The 15,834-nt window shown below is 38.2% G+C and overlaps 1 long non-coding RNA gene across 1 annotated transcript; it reads left to right on the forward strand.

Annotated features, from left to right (window-relative positions):
• The first annotated feature begins 12,463 nt into the window (after positions 1-12,463).
• On the forward strand, positions 12,464-12,933 carry LOC131011413 (uncharacterized). The gene is made up of 2 exons (XR_009096906.1): positions 12,464-12,610; positions 12,805-12,933. It is a non-coding gene; the product is annotated as an uncharacterized LOC131011413 (long non-coding RNA).
• The last annotated feature ends 2,901 nt before the right edge of the window (positions 12,934-15,834 follow it).

The raw sequence follows: 15,834 nt of genomic DNA on the forward strand, positions 1-15,834 counted from the left end.
TTCTAAATGTGCAGGTTGAGCAGGCGATGGAATGGATCGGTGTTGAGCGGATTCCCTTTTTATGGTCATGTAATGAAACCTTGAGTATGCATCTCCATATGCATAACTCACACGTTTTTCCGCTGCAAACACTCTGACTTATTTATCGGTTCTACTTGAACTTATTACTACTTCAGCTTGTTTAACTTCCATTTGAGGTCTAGTCCTTATGGCAAGCTCGTTTGTAAACTACCCAAGCGGTTATATATATATATATATATATTACTAGTTTGTTGTTGTTAATATTGATTACTTAACAAACCCCCTTTAGATTCTATTTTACATTGTTCACCCCAAGTCATAACCCCGGTTAACCCGTCATTGGGATAGTGGGCTGTGACATAATGGTATCAGAGCCAGGTTCGTTCGCTCTGGCCCTAGAAACCTTACTCTAAAAGCCAAGTCTAGTTTGATTCACTAGACATATGTGGGTTCATAAGACACCGCTCAACACTCCATTGCATCATGCTCAATCAAGGAAAGAAGGTAACTGTAGTTCAACGTTTTAAAGATGTTATTGTTCTAAGATGTTTTATAAATATGTTTATGTAAAGAGCATGCTGTGATGAAATGTTGAATGATTTGCCTTTCATGACATATCATTGCAGTTATGATGTTATGATATGAAGAATGATAGAGAATTGACACATAGATTGCTATAAGTGGCATGATCACTATTCTAAAAGAAAATAGACTACTAGATTAGTAGGATATCTCTACAATCTAGATTCTTAAGGTAATGATTTAGAAGAATGAAAGAGGAATGAAAAGACATGTACGCGTTGGAAAAGCACGGAATGATAATACAAGACGAATTCAAGGCAAACACTGCATCAAGGGTTTGAGCATAGTCTCTACGCTCGAATGTTTACATGCGACGGAACATCAAATTGACTTTTACTACACGATAGATATTATGAATAGTTGTCCACGGCTTTCTAAGTTCGGGACGATGTTTCCCGTGTGACTGGGAGGTGATGATGTTGGACCTGGCCAGTCCACATGATCCAAATCTCAGTAGACGTCTTTTGGGTTGAAAACCCATGTGTTTCAACAGTTTCTACAACACCTTGCTTGTTGATGTAATGATTTTGAGCCTTTCAACTTTTGAGTTGTTATAGCATGTTTCCTTGATGGATAAAACTAAGAAGTATTAGTATACTGACCTAGTATATCACCCAAACCATAACTTTGCAAATTGATTAGTATGATAGTATGACCCTTATAGATTATTATCGTTACCATTGTACTACGCATCAGAAGTTATTGATGATCGTCTTGGTCTTTGAAGCACACAATGCCTCCCAGAAGAGCCCCAAGAAACAACATGGGTGCAGGAAATGAACCCCCACGAAGGGTTGAAGAACTTTTTCTTAAACAGAGCCCGCCAACATTCAACGGGACCGGCAACCCGACTGATGCCGAAATCTGTATTAGGGCGATGGAAAGGATTTTTGACTTTCTTCATTGCACTGATCAAGAGAGACTCTCTTGTGTTGCATTCCAACTCACTGGGTCGGCAGATTTTTGGTGGGAAACCAAGAAGAGGACAATGACCCCCGAACAACTAGAAAACCTGACTTGGGAAGACTTCAAGATGGAGATTTATGATAAATACATCCCCAAGAGCTACAGAAAGAAGGAGGAGATAGAGTTTTTCAATCTAAAGCAAAACAAGATGTCCGTGACGGAATACGATCGCGCATTCTGCGACATGTCTCGCTATGCTCCTCATCTGATCGACACTGATGAAAAGATGGCCGAGAAGTTTCGTTCAGGCCTTAGGCACGAGATCAAAATGGCACTTGCTAGTCATGGTAATCTCACCCACTCTGAGGCACTTAGCAGAGCTCTGGATGTTGAGGCAGCTATGCCTGAAGACCGCTCAACCCAGACTCAAGCTCCGGGAAACAACGATCGTGGGAAGAGAAAATGGGAAGGCAACAACAACAATAATAGGGGTTACTACAACAACCAAGATAACAAGAGGCCATGGCAAGGAAATATGATGCCACAAGGGCAGTGGCAAGGACGACCAGTCAATCCAGGATCAGCTGGAAACAATCAGGGCCAGCTCAGGGCACCTTTGTGTTCCAAATGCTCCAAGTCACATCACGGCATATGCTTGGCTGGTAGCAATACCTGCTTTAAGTGTGGCCAGAAGGGCCATTTTGCCAGAGACTGCCAAGGAAAACCACAGGGAGGAATGAGAGGGCCGAATCAGCCAGGCCAAGTACAACCACTCAGGGCTATTCAAGGTCAACAGCTACTCTATCCACCACCACAACAACAGCATCGACCTGTGGCACGTCCACCGCAAATTTCACAAGCAAGAGCCTATGCCCTGCACAAGAATAAGCAAGAAAACAACCAAGGGAATTTGGCAGGTATGGGCACATTACTCGACACACCTGTTATACTTCTGTTCGACACAGGTGCCTCGCATTCTTTTATTGTAAGTGCATGTGTAAAAACTTTAAAGCTTCAACCTGAAAAGACTAATCAGGACTTGAGAATTTCTTCACCAATAGGAGGGATGGCAGTAGTAACACATGCTTGCTCGAACCTAGAGCTAACCATAGGATTGTTTAAGGTTATAGCGAATAACTTACACGTCATATCGATGGAGGACGTTGATATAATCCTGGGGATGGACTGGCTAGCGGAGAACTATGCCACGATATTGTGTCAAGAACGGAGAATCGCTTTCCACTTTCCAGGAAGGGACGCTTTAAGTTTCCACGGAATATGCAGGAGGAACAGAGTGCCAATTATTTCAGCTTTACAGGCAAGAAAGATGATGAACAAGAAAGATTGCCAAGCCTTCCTCGTATACCTGAACGGGGAAGTTGAGACCGAAAAGACAATGGAAGATGTAGAGATCGTGCGGGATTTTCAAGATGTTTTCCCAGAAAATTTGCCAGGTTTACCACCTGACAGACAAGTAGAATTCACCATCGATCTAGAGCCAGGAGCGGCGTCAGTATCAAAAGCACCGTACAGAATGGCTCCGAAGGAATTGGAGGAGTTGAAGATCCAATTACAAGAGTTGATGGACCTAGGCTTCATCAGGCCTAGTGTGTCCCCATGGGGAGCGCCAGTGCTGTTTGTCAAGAAGAAAGATGGCACCTTGAGGTTGTGCATCGATTATCGAGAGTTGAACAAGCTAACGCTTAAGAACAAGTATCCATTACCCAGAATCGATGATTTATTCGACCAACTCAAGGGCGCGAGTGTTTTCTCCAAAATCGATTTGAAGTCTGGGTATCATCAGTTAAAGGTTAGACATGAAGATATACCCAAAACGGCGTTCCGAACAAGATATGGTCACTACGAGTTCGTAGTTGTGCCGTTCGGACTAACAAACGCGCCAGCTGTATTCATGGACCTCATGAACAGAGTAATTCATCCTTATTTGGATAAGTTCATCGTGGTGTTTATTGATGATATTCTCGTCTACTCCAGGAATGAAGAAGAACACAGGGAACATCTGAGAACTGCGTTGCAAATGCTAAGGGATGAATGCCTTTATGCCAAATTCAGCAAATATGAGTTTTGGCTCAAATAAGTTACATTTCTGGGACACATTGTGTCTTCAGAAGGTATCAAGGTGGACCCCGCCAAAGTGGAAGCAGTACAAGAGTGGAGGTCGCCAACTACCCCAAACGAGATCAGAAGTTTCTTGGGATTGGCTGGCTATTATCGAAGATTCATTGAGGGATCTTCCAAGATAGCAAGGCCGATGACGCAGTTGCTCAGGAAAGGAATTAAGTACAATTGGACTAACGAGTGCGAAGAGAGTTTTCAACTGCTCAAAGAGAAGCTAACTACGGCGCCAGTGCTAACAATTCTGGAACCAGACAAGGAGTATGTGGTCTACACGGATGCATCAAAGAATGGATTAGGATGCGTTTTGATGCAGGAAGGCAAAGTGATTGCATATGCATCGCGGCAACTTAGGCCACACGAATTGAATTATCCGACCCATGATCTGGAGCTAGCGGCGGTAGTGCACGCACTAAAAATCTGGAGACATCATCTATATGGTGTCAGGTGTGAGATTTACACCGATCACAAAAGTCTAAAATACTTTTTCGAGCAGAAGGATCTCAACATGAGACAGCGAAGGTGGCTCGAATTAGTGAAAGACTATGATTGTGGTATAAATTATCACCCAGGGAAGGCAAATGTAGTAGCCGACGCGTTGAGCCGCAAGGTCCCATCGAAACTGGGATACATCCTTACAAATGAAGAAGAGCTCATACGAGATTTTAATAGGATGAGATTAGAGGTGATAAAACCACCTGCTACAATAGCGGGGGTGGTCGCGATTATACCGAATTTGAGGAAAATGGTGGTAGAAGCTCAGAGGAAAGATGAAAAGTTGGAGAATTTACGAGTAAAGATAAGAGAAGGAAATCTCAAGAACTATCACGAAGGAGTCGATAATGCTATTTTCTTTGAAAAGAGAATATGCATCCCTCATGATGAAGAACTCAAAAACAAGATCATGAGCGAAGCCCATGACACTCCTTATGTTGCCCACCCAGGAAGCACTAAGATGTATCAAGATCTAAAAGAGAATTTCTGGTGGGAAGGAATGAAACGAGACGTGGCTTTATTCGTTGAAAAGTGCCAAATCTGCCAACAAGTAAAGGCTTTACATCAACGACCTTACGGTGAGCTACAACCTTTGGAGATTCCAGAATGGAAGTGGGACGATATTGCAATGGACTTTGTTACAGGATTGCCAAAAACAAGACGGGGTAACACGGCGATATGGGTCATTATTGACAGACTCACGAAGAGTGCACACTTTCTGCCTATCCCTATCACGTATGGATCAGATAAGTTAGCCCAACTCTATATCAAGGAGATCGTGCGTTTACATGGGGTGCCGAAGACAATCACGTCCGATAGAGACTCTAAGTTTACCTCCAGATTCTGGATAAGCTTGCAAAAGGAATTGGGGACAAGGTTGAATTTCAGCACAACTTTCCACCCGCAGACCGACGGTCAGTCCGAAAGGACAATTCAAACGCTAGAAGATATGTTAAGGACTGTCGTACTAGACAGAGGAGACGATTGGGAGCGTGTGTTGCCACTAATCGAATTTGCTTACAACAACAGCTATCAAGCAACTATCGCCATGGCACCTTATGAGGCGTTATACGGGAAGAAATGTAGATCGCCGCTTTACTGGGATGAAGTGGGCGAGAGAAGAATCTTGGGGCCAGATACAGTAGGCGAGATGATCGAAATCGTCCGTCAGATTCGACAACGTATTAAAGAGGCCCAGGATAGACAAAAGTCTTATGCCGACAAACGTCGAACCGACTTACAGTTTGAGTGTGGGGATAAAGTCTTTTTGAAGGTTTCTCCCTCTAAAGGGATTACAAGATTTGGCGTAAAGGGTAAGCTTAGACTTCGTTTTATAGGACCCTATGAGATCCTAGGAAGGGTGGGCCCCGTAGCTTACAGGCTGGCGTTGCCGCCAAACCTTGGCAATGTGCATAATGTGTTTCATGTGTCGCAGTTGAGGAAATATGTTTATGATCCAAAGCACGTGCTCCAACGGAACGACGTTATCCTTAGCCCAGATATGAGCTATGAAGAGAGACCCGAATCTATTCTAGATCGGAAAGTTCAGGTACTAAGGAATAAGTCGATACCCTTAGTAAAAGTCCTTTGGAAGCACCATGATCAAGAAGAGGCGACATGGGAACTCGAGTCTAGTATGAAGGAGAAGTACCCAGAATTATTCCCTGAGGTACAAATTTCGGGACGAAATTTCTTTAAGGGGGATAGTATGTCATATCCCGGCTTTTAATCACTGATTAAAGGCTTAATTATTAATAAGTAGGGTTCGGCATCCATTAATAATAAAACTGGTTTGTTTTATCTGATGTATTTTAATCGTTATACATGATGTGCTTAGTTCTTATTAATATTTGAATCCGTTTGAGATTTAAAAATATTTTTATTAGTGCATAAAGTTTAATTAGTGGGTTGAGTGCGATTCCTCTGGCGGAGTGCGATTCCTCTGGCGGAGTGCGTTTCCTCTGCTCTGCCGAGTTTTGATTCCTCTCCTCTGCCGAGTTTTGATTCCTCTGCTCTGGCGAGTTCTTCATTTCTCTGCTCTGGTACGAAACTGACGTGAGAGAGAGAGAGGAGTCAAAGCAAGTGGATAAACATAGTTAACGGATAAGATATTTTATGCAAGTGGATAATTAAGCATGTGTTATTTATCCAATACTTGATGGCTAAGTAAATGGGGTTATATAAATAACACCCTTTTCTTTCATTCCTCATAACAGACGTCCTTTTCCTCTCTCTTTCCTCTTTCTTCTCTCTCTTCTCTCTCGACTGTCTTCGCCCAATACCATTGATGTGATAGTAAAAAGCTTCACAAGCAACTTGTATGCCATAACCACCGATTAAATCAAGCTGAAAACACTTTTAGATCCATAGAACAAAAGCTGGGTTGAAGGTTCGAGCTAGGAATCAAGAAGGTGGAGTTATACTTTTCTCTACACAAATCATAAAAGTAAGCTTCTAAACACATGAATCTACTTATATCTAATCTTTGTGAGCATATAAATGGAGGATCAAAGCATGAAAATAACTCCTAATTCAAGCTGGTAAATTTCGAAAATTACTAGGGTTGGAAAGTTGAAGCTCGTGAAGAAAGTGAAAATTGAGTGGTTATATGAGTTCTTGAGCATGCTATGATGTTAAGTGATGGTTTAGATTGATGATTAGAAGTGATGAAATGAGTTTTGGTATGAGTTTGTTGTTGAGGATTATGATGTTATACTCAGGTTAGAAATGTTTTTGAAATATATGAGTTTTAAGTGCAAATTGGAGAATTTCGTAGGCTTACTGACCTACTGTGATCGACGGTTTGTCGATGTCTATAGCTTTGAAAATTTTATAGCAAGTCCCTACATGAGTCGTGAGTACCCTGGTAAAATTTCAAGCCATTCCAACTTCGTTTGATATTTCTTTAAAATACAATACCTAAACTGCACATTACTACTGAGAATTTCAGAGAACAGGGGAAAGAGTCATTCATTTCAGTGGCTTCCTATGTGATCTAGCTTTCCAAACTTTTATGGTATTAACCTTATTGTGTTAGCTAGATATCCACCAAAGTTGAGCCCAGACTGACAACGTTTACTATTTTTCAAAAATCCAAGTTTGCGATTGCTCAAAACTGCCGAACATGGTAGATCGTGGTAAAAACATCATATCTCTCAAACCACTTGGAGTTTCGACTCTACTTTTTTGAAACTAGACACGAAGATCTTTCTTTTGGTATGAGTCTCGAGTCTAGGAGACATCGGAGTCAGAACATATTAAATTTTGAAGTTGAGCCAGTGTAAAATCAGAGCATGTTTTGATGATGTTTGATTGTGATTCTTATGTGCCTTATGTGTTAGTGTTGCCTATATGTTTGAATGAGATTAGACGAGGTATGATGGTTTTTGACTATCTTTAATGGAACGAATTATGGATGCTAGAACCCTAAAACACTAAAATATACCCTAGACACGTAGAATTAGACTTTGTCTTGTGACAATTTTCTTCGCGAACTTACCGACTCTTCATCAATAAAGGTCCGGGCGACAGGAAGTGAAGTCGAAGAAGAAGCGACTCCACGCTAGCTTAAGAACGTTTGAGGTGGGCATTACTTTTACTATACGTATATAGAGATCCCCTGCGTGACGTGGGCCTCATATACGAATATATGTGCATGGCAAGTTTTAACCGTTATTCAACTTTTATGAAATGCTTATATGCTCAATGTCATTATGAAAATGAAAATGTTTATGAAATGATTGACTGCCAAAAAAATATTATGTTTTTATATGTATCCTATCTGTGTTGGTTCGCCAACTTTAAAGGAAATCCAATTGGGATCCTATGCTAGACAAAGGTCGCTAGCTAGGGTTAACGTGTACACTCATGGAGACCGCGAGTCGCTTGCGACCGGTCTTGGCGTCCGTGGTAAGGAGGCCTCCTTCACGGCGCGTGACAGAAAAGAACAGATATGGATCATATGAAGGAAAATGATCGGCCGATCGACTTTATGAAAATGAAAGAAATGTTTTAGTAAGCACAGGCTATTCAAGAAAACCCCCGTGTGTTACTATTGGCAGTTCAATTTATATATGTATGTATGTTATATTTTTCGGCTTATGCCACTGGGTGTTTTTATACTCAGCCCTGCATGTATTTCTAAATGTGCAGGTTGAGCAGGCGATGGAATGGATCGGTGTTGAGCGGATTCCCTTTTTATGGTCATGTAATGAAACCTTGAGTATGCATCTCCATATGCATAACTCACACGTTTTTCCGCTGCAAACACTCTGACTTATTTATCGATTCTACTTGAACTTATTACTACTTCAGCTTGTTTAACTTCCATTTGAGGTCTAGTCGTTATGGCAAGCTCGTTTGTAAACTACCCAAGCGGTTATATATATATATATCACTAGTTTGTTGTTGTTAATATTGATTACTTAACAAACCCCCTTTAGATTCTATTTTACATTGTTCACCCCAAGTCATAACCCCGGTTAACCCGTCATTGGGATAGTGGGCTGTGACACCTTCCCCCAGTTGCCTCTCTCTCTCTCTCTCTATCTCCTTTCTCGTACGACGAACAATAAGAAATGCCACCGTCTCTCTCCTCTCTGACCTTTTAGGGGCGGTAGACATGGTCGGGGAAGCAAACACGACTCCACGGTAGCCCTCAGTTCTGGCCGCGGAGTTCTGGTGAGCTCAATATTGAAATTGAGGGTTATTTCAATAAATTGTAATACTCTTTGGCATATTCGACACCACATGAAGATCCATGATAACACTCACTTTTTCATAGTTTTTAATGTTATTATGATATCAATTTTATAGGGAATTGAGTGTTTAATACTCCCTCCGTCCGCCAAAAGTATGGCACTTTGGTTGGGCACCAGATTTAATAAAATGGTTGGTGATTTTTATATAGTGAAGAAAGGGTCCCACCATTATTTGAAATGAGTGGTTGAAATTGAATAAGAGGTGGTTTTTGTAAATAAAGGGTATTTGTAAGGATGAATGATAAGGAAAAGATGTGGGACCTTGTCCTAAAAAGGAAAGTGACATACTCTTTGCGGATGCCCAAAATAGCAATTGTGACATACTCTTGGCAGACGAAGGTAGTAGTTGTTTTGTGCTTATGTTATTTTATCTTGTGAAATATGATACTTGCTCGTACTTTGATGAAATCTATAGAAATTTCGAAGCTGGATTTGGAAATATAGTCTTAATGAAAGTTTTAGATCATTACGATACAGGTTCATGAGCGAATGGATTGTAGATCGAAGTTCGGAAGATGGAGATATAGCCGAAAAAATAAAGTCATCTTAAGGTACTTGAGTATATTTTTTACTACAATCCAATATCCATGACTTGCTACCATGTTTGGGACAAAGCAAATATCAGGTCTTGCGCACGACAATGCATACATGAGACTCCTAACTGCTGAAGCATAAGAAATTTGTCTCATATCTTCTATCTCGTTTCGTTTTGTGTTTTGGGATACATATCCTTGAATAAAACGATACTATGTTTGAAATGAATAAACCCTTTCTTGGAATCTTGCGTGTAGAATCTTTTAAGCAATGTCTCAATGTAAGATTCATGAGATAAGCAGAGCCTTATCGATTTACAGTCATGGATGACCTTAATCCTAAAAATATGGCATGCCTATCTTAGATCTTTCATTTTGAATTGTTTGTATAACCATACTATTGTATCTCTCAATATCTTGTCTAAACTAATCAATAGGATGTAATCGACATATAGTACTATGAACACCACACTTTTTCCATCAACTTTCTTGCACACACAACTTTCATCAAAGCATTGCTCAAATCCATAGGATTAAATGACTTGATCGAAACAAAGGTTTCATGACCGTGTGGAATGCTCAAGTCCATGAAAAGACTTCTTAGCTACCACACCAATTGTTCCTTTCATTTAACAACATAACCTTCGGGTTGTTTCAAATAGATAGTTTATTCAAGATTTTTGTTAAAGAATGTTGTCTACACGTCTATTAAACATACCCATTTAAATGAGAAGAATCATGATGCTCTTAATCATAGCCATGGGCTAAAATATTTATCGTAATCGATAATTTTTTTTCACCGGTTTAGCTTTGGAGAGTATAACTCTACATTATGCATCTCTTTTGTGCTTAAAACTCATTTACACCCAATAGCTTTACAGTCTTTGGACAAGACCTCAAGATCATAGACTTGCTTAAAGTCTATTGACTGAATGTCAGTCTATAACCATTAACCAAGAACTCGCATTCTTGCTTGGTATTATTTCCTTATATATTCAGGGGCCTTTTTCATCTTCTCTAATGACTAAGTCAGAAAACTCTCCCATGAATATGAACCTTTCGAGTTGTCTTACAAACCTCCCACGGGAACAAGGCTCTGCAATAGTAGGTGTACTTGTGATATTCAATGCAGCCACATGTGGTGCATACACTTGTACTACTGATATATTTTTTCTGTCTTGTTCTCATTTCCTTAATAACAAACACTTTTAGGTTTGTGATTTTCTACATAGTCCTTTTCTAAGAATCTAAAATTAGAGCAAATAATGACCTTAAAATTCATAAATAAGACTACAGAAACTCCAATATTTCGTTTGATACCCTATTAGCAAACACACTTTGGTACAAGACTTCAACTTATCAGCTTTATTTACCAGTACATGTGTTGGATAACCTCATATCTTGATATGTTTAAGACTTGGTTGCTTACCAATCACAACTTATCATGTATCTTAGAAATTGATTTTGGATAGTACCAAATCTAATATGTTCATTGTTGTTTCTAGAGTATAATCCTAAACGTAGTTAGTAAAGTTTTCATAACTCATCATAGACCATCTCTAAGAGTATTATATTTCTCCTTCCGATGCGCCATTCTTTTGGGGTGTACCAAGCATAGTCAACTGAGAATCAATTCTCTATTTCGTCCAGTTGTCCTAAAACTCAACACTAATGTATTCGCCTATATGATAAGATCGTAGACACTTGATACATTTTTTAAGATTCGTCTCTTAACGTGCCTTAAATTTCTTAAATGATTCTGACTTCACATCATGATGGATGCATTCATATTTAGAGTACTCATCAATAAAATTGATGAAATACTGAAATCTACCCTTAACTTGTGTAGACATAGAACTATAAATAAATAAATGTATGAACGAGATCTAAAATTTCACTGGTCATATATCCCTTGAACTTATAAGATTCCTTAGTCATCTTACCTTCCAAGTAGGGGTGTAATCGAACCGAGCCGAACCGAATAGTGGTGTGCTCAAGTTTGGTTTGTTAACACTACTACAAAAGTTTACATACATAACAGTGAATAGATAACGGTTTTTTTCAAAAACCGTTATGTATGAGCGCACTTTTAGGAATAGATAACGGTTTTGCGAAAATCCGTTATCTATGTAGTGTTGTCTAAATGCATAGATAACGGTTTGAGCAAATGCGTTATGTTTTTGCGTTATCTATTAGTTGCATACATAACGGTATTACAAAACCGTTAAGCCACCGTTATCTATGATCATCTTTTATAACGGTTTATTAAACCGTTACGTATGAGCGCTTTGAAAATTGTTATGTATAAAAAGATTTGGGGTCCTGCAATGCTGAAAGCAGCGATCAGACTCTTAAATTGCAATGGTTGCGGGCAATTTTGGAGAAAAGATTTGGTTGGAAATTGAAAGATGAACTACAACACTTGAGAAAGTTATCGATTCTGAGGGGTCTTTGTCATAAGGTACTATTTCTTGTTTATTTTCGTAACTTGGAAGGGTTTTATCGAATACCTCTTTCATAGGTTGGGTTAGAGCTGGTGCCTAAGGACTATGATTTGGAATGCTCCACCCCATTCACAAATTCTGATATTATCAGCCTAGTGCCCATTTGCAAGGTAGGAGCACATCATGTAGCAAATGAGTTTATGTAGTTTCTAAACGATGGTTTCTTAGCGACTTTCTTCACTTCATGTTTACAGCGTGTAGGGTGCTCTTCTGCTGATGGGCGAACTCTACTTGAGTCATCCAAGATTGCTCTAGATAAAGGGAAGCTGGAAGATGCTGTGAATTATGGAACAAAGGTATTAATTTAGTGGTATATAATATAATTTGGTGCTCCACATTATCATTTAAGTCATGTTTTCATGACTCAACATTGAATTTGCATTATGTGAAACTGAAGGCTCTGGCAAAGATGATAGCTGTCTGCGGTCCTTATCATCGTACAACTGCTAGTGCTTACAGTCTTCTTGATTGTGTGTACAGTTGGATGATGTTTAACATAACTCCTCAAGTTCATTGTTATCGGAAATTCTGTTGTATAGGCGACTATATATCAGCAGAAGGCATTGGATATCAATGAAAGAGAGCTGGGGCTTGACCATCCAGATACAATGAAGAGCTATGGGAATCTATCAGTATTTTATTATCGCCTTCAGCATATTGAATTGGCTCTGAAGTGAGTTGATACGATTCTAGATTGTTCTTTCTTGTCTCGATCTTTAACTTTGTTTTCCATAGTGCAATATCTTTCAAATATAGCAAATTCAGTTTAGAAACTGAATCTCATTTGTAAATTCTGTGCTTGTAGTTGTCTCTGTCATACTTTATCACCTAAATTCTTTAGTATTAATTGTTTTTTACTTTGGACAGATATGTCAACCGTGCATTGTTTCTTCTCCATTTCACATGTGGGCTTTCTCACCCAAATACAGCAGCTACTTACATAAATGTAGCTATGATGGAAGAAGGCATGGGAAATGTTCATGTTGCTCTCAGATATCTACATGAAGCCCTTAAGTGCAACCAAAGACTATTAGGAGCGGATCACATCCAGGTCTATTTTGCCCTTTCTATATCTCAATCATACAGAACACCATGTGACAGATATTAAAATATTAATTCAAATTTTAAAAGTGGTCTTCATCATCTAAAGGTCCTCAACAATTCCTAGGTTATAGCTGAAAACCAATCGTTTTCTGTACTTTTATATCTTGATGGTCAGATTCTTGCTGTGTAAACTAGCCATAAGGAGGAGCATCCTTTCCACATCAATTGCATGCTGGTGTCTGGATTTTCGTTGTTATATATTAGTGTAGCACTCTCTGCACTATATGTCGTCTCTAATTTTATTTTCCTCTGAAATGTTGAATCAATTACAGCTGAGTCTGTCAAACGGATGGCAGTAAAGACACAGCTAAGCACATTGAAGAAACCCGAAGATGGTAATTTTGTCATATTCATTTCATTTTGGCTCTTGAGGTTTTGATTGCTAATTCACTAGACCTTTAGTTTTTTTCAGTTTTATGAAGCCCCTGAACTTTTACATTTTGTTTTAGCAACATAAACTTTAAAATTCAGGGCAAGAAACTGATTTTGCCTTGGTTTTGCTGTTGCAATTTTGGATCTTGTAAAGGAAATCTAATTGCTGCTGCTGCTTGAAGTTGCAGGGAACGGGGAGTCATGAATGACACTTTGAAAGAAATGTTTTCTTGCCTTTGCCGTCTAATGTGATTCATGATGTAGTGTGAAACAAAAGTCAACATATTGTTTGTTATCTTTTTCTTGTCCAGTTTTCTTTTATTTCACATATTTTATTTGGATTATTTTTCTATTGGCAGGTTGAGCTTGTGTGTCGGGTTCTCTCCTAAGTTAGTTGCTGCAAATTCATCATAGCAGGTCAACTAGTTCATGAGGACTTGGTGCTAGAACACATAATATGATAGATTTTTGTTTTAGCTATAAGATAGTTGGTACTTTCAATTTTGAATCGAAATATGCAATGATCATATGTACTTGATACTTGGTTCATTTGGATGGTAATGTATGAATATTTTGGATGATATATAATATTGTTATTGGTGATTTTATCATTTTGTTGTTTTAAAGTTATTTATTTATTTCTTGAGATAAATAACATAAAAATCGAGAAAAAATATTAAATATGCTAGTTGTAGTTGAAATACATAACAGTATAAAAAGTACAAAAAAATCGTTATGTATTTCTATCAAAGATAACGGTAAAAACCGTTATAAAAAGTAAAAAAAACTGTTAACTATGATAGAAAAAATAAAAAACATAACGGAAAAATCCTCATACATAACAGTAATAAATCGTTATGTATAAGCATTATAGATAACGGTTTCAAACCGTTATGTATAGAAAAAAAACTGTTAACTATAATAGAAAAAAAAACAAAAAAATACAAAACATAACGGAAAAATCCTCATACATAACGGTATAAACCGTTGTGTATAATCATTATAGATAACGGTTTCATACCGTTATGTATAGAAAAAAAACTGTTAACTATGATAGGAAAAAAAACAAAAAAAAATACAAAACATAACGGAAAAATCCTCATACATAACGGTATAAACCGTTATGTATAATCATTATAGATAACGGTTTCATACCGTTATGTATGAGCGTCTCGTACCGTTATCTATTATCACATACATAACGGTTTTTAAACCGTTGTCTATGATACGTATCATAGATAACACCACTATACACAACGGTTTTTTTGCTCATAGATAACGGATAAAATCCGTTATCTATGAGCGTTTTTCTAGTAGTGATAAGTATCGAATCGAATCCCGAACTTTATTTATCGAATACTTTGAGGCTCATGAGCGGCTCACGAACCTAATCGAGCCTATACGAACTTTCTAAATTTATATTTATATTCAAAATATTGATTATTTTATTTTAAAAATAAATTATTTTATTTAAAATAATAAATATATTAATTATTTTCTTATAACAAACAAAATTAATTAGAGATTTAATACAATTATTATTAATTTTAGTGGATAAATATAAGTTATGTCTACTAATAATTTATATTTTTCAAGTTGAATCACTTGACGAACATGTTCACGAGCTAACGAGCCGAATACTACTAAGCTGAAGTTTGGTTTGTTTATTTTATGAGCTTCTCTAAATGAACTTGAACGAGCCTTTTTCGAGCCGAACTCTGAATAGTTCGCGAGCGGCTTGGTTTGTTTACCGCCCTACTTCCAAGCACGATTGGCACGTTGAGTGAGTAAAAGAACTTGCGCTCTAAGTGGATAGTTTTAGTTGGTTCCGAGGGATAGAAATTCCGTCTTGTTCATCAACTTTCTAAGTTTGCTCTAATTAATCGATGTAATGTTAGTTTTTATGGACTATTGTCAGATTATATCTCTCTTTTGTCATCTATGAATTTCTATTTTGACACTTCAAAAAATATGGCCCACGTAGTTTAGTATATTTTTTCGAGGATCGTAGTCTAGTATATTAATGACTTTATGTTGCAAAAACTAAAATCTAGAATAGTACATTAAGACTTGTTATAGTCATGTTGCTAAAACTAAAATTTAGTACGTTTTTTTTTAAAATAAATAAATATAAGAGGCACTAATATATAAACAAATCAACAATTCGCACGTAGGCAGAACCTCTACACTACACGAAGGTGGGAAAATAATCGCACGCAGGTGGAACATTACCCACACAAGAGTGGGAACACTACCCATACAAAAGTGGAAAAACTACCCGCACGCAGGTGGAATTGAACCCAAGATCTCTCACAATGTGAGTCGCCTAACTTTGCCACTTGAGCAAGCCTCCTCGGCAAAATCTAGTACTTAATTAAGCGGTTGAACTACTGCTTGATACTATTTTCTCGACGTGTTTGG

Source organism: Salvia miltiorrhiza, chromosome 2 (genome assembly GCF_028751815.1).
Source record: "Salvia miltiorrhiza cultivar Shanhuang (shh) chromosome 2, IMPLAD_Smil_shh, whole genome shotgun sequence".
Taxonomy (NCBI): domain Eukaryota; kingdom Viridiplantae; phylum Streptophyta; class Magnoliopsida; order Lamiales; family Lamiaceae; genus Salvia; species Salvia miltiorrhiza.